Source organism: Saccopteryx leptura, chromosome 2 (genome assembly GCF_036850995.1).
Source record: "Saccopteryx leptura isolate mSacLep1 chromosome 2, mSacLep1_pri_phased_curated, whole genome shotgun sequence".
Lineage (NCBI taxonomy): Eukaryota > Metazoa > Chordata > Mammalia > Chiroptera > Emballonuridae > Saccopteryx > Saccopteryx leptura.
The window spans coordinates 237,124,093-237,136,336 of NC_089504.1; the positions used below are offsets into that span (position 1 = coordinate 237,124,093).

Here is a 12,244-nt window from a genome sequence, read left to right on the forward strand (position 1 = left end):
CCCAGCTGTCCTCTCTGCCCTGGACAGAGGCTGCAGACTCTCCAGGCACAAGGCCATCTGGAAGGTCATACATTCTGCTCTGATGGCCCATGAGGACTCCCTAGGGCAGCTAAATCCACTTCTGACCAGGCGGGAGCCAGCGGGGCATGGACAGAGCGTGGCTCTGACGTCAGACAGATTCCCCGCGGCTCCCTGGCCCACTTCTCATTATTAGCTGGGCCGGCCAGCACGGGTTCCTTAGCCTCTCTGAGCCTCCCTTTCCTCACCTGCCCACGGGATCTTTAACTGGGTTGTTGTGAGAATTAGGAGTCGGGTCAGATCCCTGGCACAGAGAAAGCCCTCAATAAACAGCAAATTGCCACCTATCTCTCGGAGAATCCAGGATTCAGCGGGGAGGCGGGGGAGGGCGGGGGAGGCCTTCTGCGCCCCCTCCCCGCCCCCACAAACCTACACAAGCAGAGTGGAAGGGGCCCATCCTCGCCTCACCCGTACCCCGTGGCTTTGCCTGATCTCGTGGGAAACCCTGGCAAATATTTGTCAAATCCCATCCTCCTGATTACGTGGTCAAGGAAAGCTGCTTAAATCTGGGGGCAAGTCTGGGCGTGTGGGGCCGCTCCACTCCAGGGGGAGGAAGTCCAGGGAGCTCCTTCTTCCCGGTTCCCTCCCCCCCAGGGTCAGTTCACTCCCAAGGGCATCTGTTGAGTGCCACCTGTTTGCAGGGCACTCAGGGGGCGGGGGGAGTATAAAAAGGTGGAACCTCCTAAAAGCATCTAGGAGAGAAGGCATATGGCTTCCCCCGACCCCAGCCTGTGCCCCCAGCCTGTGAGCCTGTGCCTGGGCTGTTCCTCCACCTGGAAGGCTTCCCGCACTGGCTGGCTCTCTTCCTTTGGGGCTCATTTTAACCGGCACGGCCTCTGAAAAGCCTTCCTGGCCCCCCAGTCTAAAGCTCATTTGCAGGGCAACCTGTGTCTCCCTTCAGAGCACTTTCCATGATTAAACTTTTACAGTCACATATATTATTCTTTTAATCACCTTCAACCTTCTTCTCTCATTTTCGTTCCACAGCGCAGGGATTATTTTGTGTCTGCTGTACCCTCAGCATGTAGCACCGTGCCCAGGCAGATTGAGCATTTGTAAACATTTGCTTTCTTGGAAGACAAGTGGCCCCTGATGCTCAGGAAGGTACAGGCAGGGGGAAGAGTCATTCATACTTTTTAAAATTATTTTACTTATTGATTTTACGGGAGAGGGAAAGGGAGACAGAGGGAGAAGGAGAGAGGGAGAGGAAGAGAGAGAGAGACAGACAGACAGAGAAACGTCCATTTGTTGTCCCACTTACTCATGCATTCATTGGCTGATTCTTGTATGTGCCCTGACCGGGATTAAACCCGCAACCTTGGCGTATTGAGATGATGCTCTAACTAACTGAGCTACCCGCCCAGGGCCAAGAGGCATTCATCTTGATGGGGACAGGGCGAGGTTGCAAAGAGGAGGGCGTTTGGATTGGAGCTTGACAAAGAGAATGGGATTAAAGGACAAAGGGGACAGTAAGGTCAACGTGTGGAGGAGAGCAAGAGCAGGGCATTGAGGAAAGGTGTGGCCTGGGGCGCGAGGGGGTGCGAGGCAGGGAGGGAGGAAAGCTGAGTGAGTGGGAGGGCAGGAGGCAGGAGACCAGGCCCAGGGCACTTCCTCCCGCCCCATCCTGGGGCTCCTTGCCCAATCTGCAGGGACCCACTCCCTGGAATAAACAGCACTGTGAGCCCCTGGCGTTCTTGGAGGGGTGGTGGGAATGGTGACGGGACTGGGAGGACAGGACCCTGAGGTTTGCTGGTGCTGCAGAGGAGACACCAGCCCTGTCCAACCCCCACCGTCCAGGTAAAGAAACTGAGGCTCAGAGAGGTGCAGTCACCTGTCCAGTGTTGCCCAGCTCCTGAGTTGGGTACACGGGATTAAAACCCATGTGGCCCCAGGACCTGTGCCTTCGATGGATACTTTACAAGGACCAGGGGACCTGAGAAAGGAAGGCTGGAAAGAGGGGGTGGAGGAAGCGGTGCAGGATGGGTGGTGGGGACCACAGCCTGGGGGTAGACTGCCTGCCAGCTCACCAGCTGTGTGACCCTGGACAAGTCACCTGGTTTGCCTGTGCCTCGGTTTCCTCACTTGTTAATGATGATGATCCTAGGGCCCAGCCCTGCGGACTGGTGTGAGGGTTAAAGGAGACAGTGTGTAAAACACTGAGCCCCGTGCCTGGCAGAGCACACACACTCAGTGAGGGACGGGTGCTGTTAGTATCATCAGTGTCATTATCTTATTGTTAGAGGATGGATGAACAAACCAACTGAGGACCGAGGAAGGTATGACTGCAGGGAGGGCAGGGTGGCTGGGCCCAGCGCCTGGGCCCCGGCAGCCACCTCAGAGCAGCCGCCGCTGCGAGCAGCCAGCTGGGACCTCAGCCCCTTGGCCACAGGAAACCTGCTGCTTGCCAGGCTCCCTGGCCGGCGGAGTGGCGGGGGGCATCACGCCACGCTGGGCACCTTCCCCAGCCTGCCGTATTTACCTAGCAGGACCCAGCCCACTTCCTGTTTGCTGCACAGTGGCCGCCTGTCCAGGGTAGACAGAGCCCCAGTGTCCTGTCAGGCCCCCCCACACACACTGGAGGGTGCCCCCTTCAAGCTCACGCCACCCAGGTTGGGCAGGGCTGGGGTGACTCACTGGGTTCACAGAAGGCAAGGTCAGTGTGGCCACAGCAAAGACTCAGTCATCCCACAGGCCCTTGGCTGGAGGGATTCCATAGTATGCACAAATACACCCCCCCTAGCTTTCGTGGGCACCCATGCATGTCCAAAGGTCCCCAGCCCAAGGTGGGAGCCATTGGGAGGCAGGGAGATTCAATGGTTTACGGGAACGCACCATGCAGCACAAGAGGCCACATATGGTAGGGTTCCATTTACACGAAATGTCCGGCACAGGCAAATCCTAGAGACAGAAACTGGCTCATGATTGCCAGGGGCTGGAGGAGTGGGGGGCAGTGACTGCTAATGGGTACGGGGTTCCTTTTGGGGGTGATGAAACGTTCTGGAACTAAATAGTGGTGATGTCTGTACAACTCGGAATACACTTTAAAAAACCACTGAATTGTACACTTTGAAGGAATGAATTGTATGGTATGTGAATTACACCTCGATAACCCTTCTAGGCTCAGTGATCTCAGAGAAGCGGCTTCCCCACCCCGAGCCTCAGTTTCCCGGTGACACGCGGGGTCTGGCACACAGCAGGAGCTTGAGGACAGGCTGTCTCCTCCTCAGGAGGGACCCGCTCCCCGCCTTGCCGTTACCTGCGGTCAGAGCACAACCTTAGGCACCCAGTGTCTCAGACTCAGTCCCGCTCCGAGCGTCACGCCACTGAGCCAGCCCAGGAGGAGGGGGCTCTCGGAACCATAGGAACCCCTCCTCCTTGGCCCAGCCTCTCTCCTGGAGGACAGTCACAGTCACAGAGACACCCCTCCCCCATAGAGGACTGTGTCACCTCAGGAACCACATGACACCCTGTTCTGCTCTCCACCTGCCACTCACTGGCTGGGTGGCCTCCGGCAAGTCACACTCTCTGGGCCTCAGTTTCTTCATCTATAAAATGGGGGAATACTGCCACCCAGAAAGGGTGAGCCCCTATTTGCTTTGTAATTATTTCTTGGACTGAACATTTGTGCTTTCAATTAAAAAATAAAGAGACAGCCTGACCTGTGGTGGCGCAGTGGATAAAGCGTCAACCTGGAAGTGCTGAGGTCGCCGGTTCAAAACCCTGGGCTTGCCTGGTCAAGGCACATATGGGAGTTGATGCTTTCTGCTCCTCCCCCTTCTCTCTCTCTCTCTCTCTCTCTCCCCCCTCTCTATAATGAATAAATAAAATCTTTAAAAAAAAATAAAGAGACAGCTCTTACACCAAAAGGCTGTTGTGAGGATTAAAGGCGATAAGAAAAAAATAAATAAATAAAATAAAGGTGATAAGAGTTTAGGCCCTGGTCGGATAGCTCAGTTGGTTGGAGCATCGTCCCGATATGCAAAGGTTGCAGGTTCGATCCCGTCAGGGCACTTACAAGAAACAGATCAATGTTTCTGTCTCTCTCCCTTCCTGTTTCCCTAAAATCAATAAATAAGTTTAAAAAATAAAAAATAATAATAAAAGAGTCTAGGACAGTGCCCAGTACACAGTAAGCTCTCTACAAACAGCAGCCGCCTTTTGATCGTTATGTTCCCTCAATTTACAGCTGAGGAGGTGAGGCCAGAGAAGGCAGGGCAGAGCGGGCGCTGGGACCCAGACTTCTCGGCTCCAAGGGCGGCTGGTGACTCTGCTGCGAGAGAGGGTTTCCTCACCTCCTCATTTCCATCTCTCCCCACTGCTGGCAAGCTATCGGGACAGGCACTGGCCCGTTTCCCACCTGGGGGTCTGAGGCTCAGAGGAAACAGGACGCCCACCCATCCATCCATACACCCCTCCACCTCATTCACGCATACAAAAGCATACAAAACCCCAGAGCGGAGAGCAGACATGTGGAATGAATGGGTTGGCGGGAGCCGGGGAAGGGAGCCTGAGGCAACAGAAAACCAGTCAGAGGTCCTCCCTCTGCCCCAGCCTGCCTCTCCACCAGCCTCTGCCAACAGCAGGCTGGTTAACTGCCTAGAATCAGGGCCGAGGCCAGTGCCTGAAATCCCACCATCAACAGTGCCTGCCTGCGTTTGTGTAGTTCACGCTATTTTAACCCAAATAACTCTAGAAGTTAGATATTGTCTCCACTCCCAGATGAATTCACTGAGGCACGGCAGAATGGAGGTGGGGACTGGCATTTATCGAGCACCTAGCACACTCTGAGCACTTTCACGTTTAGCTCCCATCGGAGGTAGGCTTTATTTATTGTTAGCCCGTTTTCACAGATGAACAAACTGAGGCACAGAGAGACCACAAGACTCAACCGAGGTCACAACTCAGCAGGAAGAGAATGTGGCTAGGATTTCAACCATCTTCTTGTAAACCCATTTGAGTTCATCCCTTTGGGGTCTATGGATCCCTTTGGTGGTCTTCTCTCTGGGACCACCCTCCTAAATGCCATACCCCTCGGAACTCACAAGGACAGCGAGCACCGTAGTGAGGACCTGAGACGCCACAGGCATCTTGGCTTTACCACATGGTAGCTGTGTGACCCCAGGCAGATCACTTCACCTCTCTGAGCCTGTTTCCTTGTTTCTAAAAGGGAATGAATGGAGGCAGCCACTGCTGGGCTGCTTGGTCATTGTGAATGGTAGCCCCAAAGGACACAAGCTCCAGGAGGGCAGTGCCCTCTTCTGTTCTGGTCACCTTGGAGTCCCCAGTGCCTAGAACACAGCCTGGCACATAACAGCTGCTCAAGATATACTTGCTGGCCTGACCTGTGGTGGCGCAGTGGATAAAGAGTCGACCTGGAAATGCTGAGGTCGCCAGTTCGAAACCCTGGGCTTGCCTGGTCAAGGCACATATGGGAGTTGATGCTTCCAGCTCCTCCCCCCTTCTCTCTCTCTGTCTCTCCCTCTCCTCTCTAAAATGAATAAAAAAAAAAAAAAAAAAGATATACTTGCTGAATGACCAAATCAGTGATTCAATGAATGAACAAATGAACTCATGGATAAATATGAAAGGAATCAAAGACAAGCTTAGTCATTCTCCCCAGGGCAGACAGCTCCAAAGCTGAACCTTTACCCAACTAACCAGCTAACTTCCTCCTTCCCATCCTTTCATGAGTAGTTTACTGAGTACCTACTATGAAACCTAACGCCCCCCTGCGAGGGTGACAGCTATCATGGGTCCACTTTTACAGATGAGGAAACTGAGTCTCAAAAAGGCCAGGACACTTTCCAAGCTCATTCAGTCTCAGAGCCACAGCCTGACTATGAGCAGGTGGTTTCTGACACCCCTGCCTTGTTGGTCTGTCTGTTCAATCACTCATTACTTCCTTCCTTCCTTCATTCATTCCCTCTATGTATTTCAAAGCCTCTCTTCTATGCCAAAGGAAGACAGGAGTGAACCAGGCCAACAAGTCCCCACCTGAGGTCAGTAGGCCCTTTGCCCACTGGGGTCTCCTGAATCCAGGGGGCCCATCTGGGGTATATGTTGGAAGTTACCCACTTCATACACACACAGACACACACACACATACACACAGAGCTGTCCCAAAAGGTGATCAGCCCTCCTGGTCAGGCGGGTGTAACCCAGGCCGCTCCACCCTCAGGAAAAACAGGCGCTTGGTGAGACTGAGCAGCCCTTTGTGTGGGGGGCTGGCAGGGCAGGCGGGCAGGCAGGATGGCCGTTACTCACCACTGAAGAAAAATAAGAGTATTCCCATTTGGTCAATGGCCTGCCTGCCATGCCCCTCTGCTGCCCCACCGCCTCCTGTGGCCTTGCCTGTCCCCTGACCTCATGTGGAGCAGACTTGTTAGCGTTTAGGGAGGACTTCCTATGCCCCTGGCATGGTCTTTGTGACCCACCCTTACCGAAAGGGAAACCAGCTCAGAGAGGTGGGGTGACCTCCTTGGAGTCACACAGCATGTCCCTCCCAGCCTGTACTTTTAGGGCTTTTTTCTGTACTTTTAAGGCAGTGACCAGGGCTTGGGGCAGAAAAGAGAAGCTGATGTCATCAGGAGGGGTCTCAGAGGCAGGAAGGAAGTCCGAGTCACAATAAAAATACGAACCTGGCTTCCTTTCCTTGTTCCTACCAATCAGGATGCCAGCTCATGGCACCCAGGAGCACCCAAGGCTGGGTGTACCCAGGCCAGGGCAAGAGCAGCAGCTGGAATACCCCGAATGCAACCACAGGCTGGCAAAGCTCTGACTTCCAGCAAACCCTGGGCATCCCCAGAAACAGAGAGGTTAAGCCACTTCCTGAGGTCACACAGCAGTGAGTGGCAGAGGTGAGGTATGAACTGAGGTAGGTCAGACTCCAAGAGGGGTGAGTCCAAGGTGGCTTTCCAGGAAGGACGCTAAGCTGGCCACTGGGCTTTACAGGGATCCAAGGGAACCAGAGTCACTCGGAACTGGCTTCCAGTCCAGCTCTGCCATGAGCCTTCAAGGCAGCCCTGGGCAAACTGCTTCTCTCGGAGTCTGTGTAAAATGGGAGTCTCTCGGAGTCTCAGCCGTACAATGGGAGTCAGCCTTCCTGCCCTGCCCCTGCAGGTTATGACACCATTGAAGTGAGTATTGGGCACTAACATTGGTCATAAATTAAACAGTCAATGTTGCGCTGAAGACAGTCCACAACCACTCCACGAAGCAGGCACTATCATCATCCCCATTTTACATATGAGGAAACCGAGGTCCCAAGAGAGAGAAGATCTACTGGGAGCTGGGATTTGAACCAGGTAGCCAGGCTCCAGCTTTAGTTTTTAAGCAGTAAGTCAGGAAAGTAGGAAACATTGACAGCTCCTGGCACTTACTTAATGCCCATAAATACTTCATAGCTAAAAGGTATCATCTTTTGTCCAAACACAAGTCTAACTGCCCCTACTACCTTCCACCCACCTGCCCAGCATGGAGGAGCTCTCAGGGGGGCCCCTAGGAATGGGCTGGAGGAAAACACACCCTGGAACAGGTTGGAGGACAGGATGAGGAAGAAGATGGTGCTTTGAAGCCCCACCCATGTGCCTTGACTGTCCAAAGTGGGAACTGAGAGCCCATTTGACAGATGAGAAAACTGAGGCTCAGAGAGACCAGATGATTTGTCTGAGCACCCCTGGTGAGGCGGAACAGACTTAGGGGTTAAGCCCAAGTCTGTCTGAGCAGTTTGTGTTCTTATCTCTACACTGCAGAGCATCTTCCCAATGACTATGGACCCAGACAAAAAGGGACAGGCCACCTTAGAAGTAAACGATATGGATTCTGAAATTAGACAAATGGAGTTCAGATCCCAGCTCTGCCCCTTCCTAGCTAAGGACAGTGAGCAAGCGACTTCACCGCTCAGACCTCAGTTCCTCGCTCTCAAAAATGGGTACCATCACAGTTTTGTATCCAAATGTGCTAGGGGTATTTGGTTCAGTGCCTGGCGCATAGTAGGTGCTCAATAAATGCTCGCTAGTGTTGTCATGACCACTAACGCAGCCCAGGCTTGGTAAAAGCCAGACAGAACCTTGTACCCAGAGTTCAGAGTGACAACCCTGGGGCCCAAGATTATAAGTATCTCAAGAGATCTGAATTAATCTTTAACAGGTGAATTCCTCTCCAAATTAGTGATGCAGAGCATTCCAGAGGACTGGCTAGCATGAAACGTTCTCTTGGCTCCCTGGATCCTGTGTGTGACAGGACACGGAGCTGTTCCCTGGCTCCCTAGGATGTGGGGAGACACCTGGAGGGTCTTTCCTAGAGTCAAGTGGGGGAAACTGAGACAGACAGCAGGTCAGGGGCCTGCAGGGGTAGAGATGCCCATTTCACATGGGTTCCCCCCTCCAGGAACAGACAAAGGCATTCAGAGGACTCCCATTTCTCAAAATAATGTGTTCAGTCACTCAGCCATGCCATAGAGGTTTACTGAGCACCTACTATGTGCCAGGCACAGTAAAGCCAAACTTATGCGTTTCGCTCACTCCTACAGCTCCTTCCAGTGTCCTCTCTGCAGTCTCCACCTGGGGCCTCCCATCTCTCAACCTGGACAAGTTCCCCAGCCTGGGGACCGGCCTCCCTGTCTGGTGTCCGCTCTGCAGCCAGAGGGACCTTTCCAGACCACACACCCAGCACGTCCCTCCCAGCCTGTACTTTTAGGGCTTCTTTCTGGGTCTGACCTAAGAGATCAGATAGCCCCTGCCTATCTGATCTCTTCCCCTTCCTGTTCCCATCACACACTCCAGACAAACGAAACGATTTCTTGGCTCGACAAGCCCAAGGTTTACTCACCTACTTACTCCATCTCAAAATGACCCCGTCTGCTTTACCAATGTAACTTGACTGGCCCATGAGTGCCAGGTGCCATCTGTTTGGGAAGCTCTCCCCACCCCGACTGACCAGTACAAGTGGGAAGGAGGAATCCCTTTCCTTTCTGGTTCCCACTGTTATCCAGACAGAATGAAGTAGAGAAACGTGAAAATGGTCAGTTACCTTTTCTCACCCCTTTCTGTGCAACGGCCACCAGCACAGACATAATAGCGGCCAACTCTGAGCTGCGTGTGCGCCAGACACTGCACAGGGCCCCTCACACGTCACCCGTCCTCGCGACAGCCCATTTTACAGAACACAGCTAAGGGACTAGCTCAAGGTCACACGGCAGTAGGGGGGCAGAGAGGAGATCTGGGCCCACACAGTCTCTACACAGGCCCCACTTTGACCCTCACAGATAACCAGGGCCTGCCTCTTCTACCTGACCTCTCGGAAGAGGCTACCTCTTCACCTTCCTCAGGAAGCAGTCACTGAGTTGAATCCCTGTCCTTGTCCCTGAGCTAAAGCAGCAAAACTGAAATCCTCGAGTAGTTCTTAGCATCCCAGAACAAAGCTCACTCATGACATCTGCTCAGGATTTCAGGGGTTCACACTGCCACCCCCACCCCGACCCAAGGCCCTTGTTTTAGAAGCTGGGCCAGAGTAGCCCAGGGCCCGCACCACCCCAATCCTTCCAGGGCACCCCTAGGTGTGCGCAGGAGGGCTTTGGAACTGGACAGCCCTGGCTTTAAATTCCTTGGCTATGGCCCTGACCAAGTGTCTCAGCTGGTTAGTATGTTATTCTGATATGCCAAAGTTGCAGGTTTGATCCAGGGTCAGGGCATACACAGGAAACAACCAATGAATGCACAAATAAATAGAACAACAAATTGATGTTTCTCTCTCTCTGCCTCTCTAAAAATCAATAAATTTAAAAAAAATTCCACTTGGCTACATCCTGATCTGAACCTCAGTTTCCTCATCTACAAAGTGGGTGGAATAAGGCGCTCAACCATCTGTCCATGGTTGGTAGCCAGGCAAGTGGGAAGTGTAAGAGGTCTCTCTGGTCCTCCCTGACCTCCTGAGAGTCTCTCCACAGCAGGACTGAAGGTTAAAGATTTTCCTGCCTGGGCCCTGGTAGGGTGGCACAGTGGATAAAGCGTCGAGATGAAACAACTGAGTAGAACTACGGGGTGATGCTTTTCTTTTTCTCAAATAAATGGAAAAAGTATAAATAAGATAGATAGATGATTGATAGATAGATAGATGACAGATAGATAGATAAATGGATGACAGATAGGTTTTCCTGCCTCTTAGGGGAAGCGCCATCTCTCTGGGGATCAGTAACCCAAAGTGGCCTTTGAAGTTCCAGACTCCCAATTCCCTCCAGCCTGCTTAAAGGTCCAGGGCCAACCTCAGGCCCGCTCAACTCCCTCCTCCAAGCACCTCCAAGTGGGGACCGCCAAGGTGGGCTATGGGCTTCCTCCCAGACCTGCAACGCCCCCACGGCCCGTTTCAGCGCCCATTTCACAGGTGTTAAACTGAACCCCAGGAAAGTGGTGCCCGGCCCAGGGGAACGCAGAGGGATCCCACGCTTCCCTCCCCCGCGAAGAACTTTCGGCGCTTCCGCGACGTCCCCAGGAGCGCGAGAGGGCCTTGACTGGATCGTCCCTCCCCAGGTCCCTGCCCCGAGGGCTCAGGCGGCACTCACCTCGGGAACCGCGCGGCGCCGGCGGCCGGGAGCACAGAGCTTCCTGAATCCCCGCGGCCACCCGGCGCCCGCCCGCCCGCAGCGTTTCTCCTCCCCCGGCTCAGGTTACGGGCAGCGCGCCGCCCTGGGGCCTGCACCCCGCCCACCCCGCCGCCCCGGGGGCCAACGCAGCGCCCGGGGTGAAGGGGCGCCCCTGCACCCCTGGCCGGAGCCGGCCGACCAGGAGCCTCAGTTTCCTCACCTAAAAAATGGGCATCATGATCCCTGGATAGAGGGGCAGACGTTCTTTGGAGAGGAGGGCTCTGGCTGGAATCCTGAGATTTCGGGCTCCTGTCTTGGCCATCGTGGCACTGCTTGCTCCTCTTAACCGACCCACGAATCTGCTCATTCATTCGTTCATTCATTCATTCAGCGGACAATTCAGAGAAAGGTCTGTGTGGGTCCCTCTGGGGCTCTATGAACGCAAGCTCCTTTTCTGCACCTCTTTACAAGCGCTTAGCGCGAGCCTGGCACCAACTAGGTGATCAATGCCTGTTTTTTTATTAGATGATGAAAGTGAGCCCACTGTGCACACATCTACTCCGGTCCCTTGATTACCTTCATGTATCAGGCAACTCACTTCTGTCAGATTGGTTGGAAGCCTAGTGAGCCTGAGCTCCAGAACCAGATTCCCTGAGCCCAAACCCTGGTCCTGTGTCTCCCCTGCTGAGCAGTCAGCCCTTTCACCTCTGTGCCTCAGTGTCCCCACTGTAAAGCCAGGTGTGGCCACGCCCTCCAGGTGTAGCCACGCCCACCTCACCCTCATGGTGGAGATCCTGGGAGCACCAGGTCTGTGCAGAGCCCGGGAGCATTTTTAGCCTTTTTCCTCACCATTGTTTTTATTCCATTGAGAGATTTTAGAATTGTTGGAGAGGAAGAAAGAACCAGAACACAAGCGGTATGTTCAAACCACCAGTGTGAGACATTTACCAAAAAAATAAACCTTAAGGATGAACTCAGTGAGCTTGGGCAGGTGGGGGCTGGGGCGGGGGGCGGTGTCAAGTTAACCTTCCTCCCACCCAAGCTGTGAGGTAGGGACTGCTGTGTCCGCTTTAAGGATGGAAAACTGAGGCTTGGAGAGGATGTAGCCTCTCCGAGAGCTGCTCCCTCCATGAGGGCGGGGGTGGGGGCACTTTTCCCTCTGCGATTCCAGGATATTAAATAGAGCAAACAGGCAGCTAACTGGCTGTGCTGAGGAATGTAAACACAGGGTCCCTAACGCCTCTGCCTCCGATGGAAAGCCTATCTGAGGAGGCCTCCCAGCCTGGGGCTGGGGTTGGGCCAGGTTGAGAAGCAGAGGAGTAATGGGTAGAACTAGTCTAGGGCCCATTTCTGCAGAAAGGCCCATCTCAAAAAAAAAAAAGAAAGAAAAAGACAAGGATGAACCAGGCCAACAGGAGGCTAATGAAAGGGACTGGAAGGACTGGGGCTGGGGTGGTGCTTTACTCTTCTCCAAGGTCATGGAGATGAGATGCGACCCTCAGCATCACCGTAGTTAATTTAATTATCCCAACTCCTTTCTGATCCCCATTTCACAGACTGGGCAACCAAGCACCCCAGGTGAGGAAG

The 12,244-nt window shown here is 53.8% G+C and overlaps 1 protein-coding gene across 1 annotated transcript in view; it reads right to left on the reverse strand.

The window, feature by feature from the left end:
* TRPV4 (transient receptor potential cation channel subfamily V member 4) overlaps positions 1 to 10,707 on the reverse strand; it is a 41,345-nt gene extending 30,638 nt beyond the window's left edge. The window contains exon 1 of the mRNA XM_066370716.1: positions 10,637 to 10,707. The gene's annotated coding sequence lies outside the window, so the exon portion shown is untranslated. The remainder of the gene's footprint in view (positions 1 to 10,636) is intronic.
* Positions 10,708 to 12,244: the final 1,537 nt, after the last annotated feature.